The sequence below is a fragment of the Populus nigra genome, chromosome 2 (assembly GCF_951802175.1).
Source record: "Populus nigra chromosome 2, ddPopNigr1.1, whole genome shotgun sequence".
In the NCBI taxonomy this organism is placed as follows: domain Eukaryota; kingdom Viridiplantae; phylum Streptophyta; class Magnoliopsida; order Malpighiales; family Salicaceae; genus Populus; species Populus nigra.
Genome location: NC_084853.1, coordinates 21,903,478 through 21,905,977, shown reverse-complemented (window position 1 = coordinate 21,905,977; position 2,500 = coordinate 21,903,478).

Here is a 2,500-nt window from a genome sequence, read left to right as displayed (position 1 = left end):
CGCTGCCGATTTTCCACGCGGCAGCCCCTCTTTTCGTCAGCGTGCCCCCTGACGAATTTTCCTGCCTGGCCCAGTCCAGCGTCCAGCCCCTGTTCGTCGAAAAATCTGCGCTGCCGATTTTCCACGCGGCAGCCCCTGTTTTCCTCAGCGTGCCCCCCTGACGAATGTTCGTCGAAAAATCTGCGCTGCCGATTTTCCACGCGGCAGCCCCTCTTTTCGTCAGCGTGCCCCCCTGACGAATGTTCGTCGAAAAATCTGCGCTGCCGATTTTCCACGCGGCAGCCCCTCTTTTCGTCAGCGTGCCCCCTGACGAATTTTCCTGCCTGGCCCAGTCCAGCGTCCAGCCCCTGTTCGTCGAAAAATCTGCGCTGCCGATTTTCCACGCGGCAGCCCCTCTTTTCGTCAGCGTGCCCCCCTGACGAATTTTCCCGCCTGGCCCGGCCAGTCCAGCCCCTGTTCGTCGAAAAATCTGCGCTGCCGATTTTCCACGCGGCAGCCCCTCTTTTCGTCAGCGTGCCCCCCTGACGAATTTTCCTGCCTGGCCCGGCCGGTCCAGCCCCTGTTCGTCGAAAAATCTGCGCTGCCGATTTTCCACTCCGCAGCCCCTGTTTTCGTCAGCGTGGCCCCCTGACGAATTTTCCTGCCTGGCCCGGCCAGTCCAGCGCCCAGCCCCTGTTCGTCGAAAAATCTGCGCTGCCGATTTTCCCCGACGAACCTGCAGCTGCACAAATCCGCGCTGCCACTGCCCCATTGTCTGGACCAACAGTCTTTTCCATCAAGCCCTGGACTATAAATCGTCCAGACTCATCGCCAGCACCCGCTGCCGATTCTGCCGACTTTGCCGATTTCGTCGGCGCTGCCGATTCCAACACTGCACCCACCGTGTCTAAACCAGCGCTGTTTCGTCAGCGTGTCCCCTTGACGAATTTCCCTGCCTGGCCTGGACAGTCCATCTTCCAGCCCATGTTCATCGAAAAATCTGCGCTGCCGATTTCCCCGACGAACCTGCAGCTGCACAAATCTGCGCTGCCGATTTCCCCCCCTGTCGGCATGGCTGCCGCTGCCCCGATGTCCAGACCAACAGTCTTTTTTGTCGACTTTGCCGATTTTGTCCGCGCTGCCGATTCCAACACTACCCCCTGCATCCAAACCAGCATTGTTTCGTCAGCTCTTCCCCTGACGATTTTAGCCCTGTAACAAACAGTAGGCCTCCAATCCCGCCAACGGGAGCCAAGTTGATAGGGAAGAGAATTGAATGACGCGCCTGGTCCTCGCACCCCGCCACCCGAGGGGCCTTTTTCCTGGCAGCCTCTGAAAAACTCTAGCTTTCACGGTCCTCGCCGCCCCTCACCACCATGGCAGGCCTCTAATCCCACCCATCAGCAGTTGTAGCCGATAGGGCAGTGATTTGAATGACGCGTCGCGGGCCGCCGGGTCATCTCACCCGGCCATTAATTGGAGCGTTTTTGGCTGGCCGAGGATGGGGGGATGGATCTCTTCTTCCGAAAAAGCAAACAGTACATCGGGAGTTATGTTGACGGGGCATGGAATTGAATGACGCGTCGCGGGCCGCCGGGTCATCTCACCCGGCCATTAATTGGAGCGTTTTTGGCTGGCCGAGGATGGGGGGATGGATCTCTTCTTCCGAAAAAGCAAACAGTACATCGGGAGTTATGTTGACGGGGCATGGAATTGAATGACCCGTCGCGGGCCGCCGGGTCATCTCACCCGGCCATCCCGGGGAGCGTTTTTCCCGGCAGCATCGGGGAAACTCTTGCTTTCACTGCCCGCTGCCCAAGTCCCCACTCGCATCGGCCCCCCGCGCCAACAAGCCAACGCTGCCGAATCGGCAGACACTGCTGCCGAATCTGCCGACACTGCCCCGCGGGCTGCCACTGCCCCAGTGTCTAAACCAGCGGTCTTTCTCGTCGAGCCTTGGACTATCCAGCCCGTCCAGACCCATCGCCAGCACCCGCTGCCGATTCTGCCGACTTTGCCGATTTCGTCGGCGCTGCCGATTCCACCACTGCCCGCCGTGCCTGAACCAGCGCTGTTTCGTCAGCGTGTCCCCTCGATGAATTTTCCTGCATGGCCCGGCCAGTCCAGCGTCCAGCCCGTGTTCGTCGAAAAATCTGCGCTGCCGATTCTGCCGACTTTGCCGATTTCGTCGGCGCTGCCGATTCCAACACTGCCCGCCGTGCCTGAACCAGCGCTGTTTCGTCAGCGTGTCCCCTCGATGAATTTTCCTGCATGGCCCGGCCAGTCCAGCGTCCAGCCCATGTTCGTCGAAAAATCTGCGCTGCCGATTCTGCCGACTTTGCCGATTTCGTCGGCGCTGCCGATTCCAACACTGCCCGCCGTGCCTGAACCAGCGCTGTTTCGTCAGCGTGTCCCCTCGACAAATTTTCCTGCCTGGCCTGGACAGTCCATCGTCCAGCCCATGTTCGTCGAAAAATCTGCGCTGCCGATTTTCCCCGACGAACCTGCAGCCGCACAAATC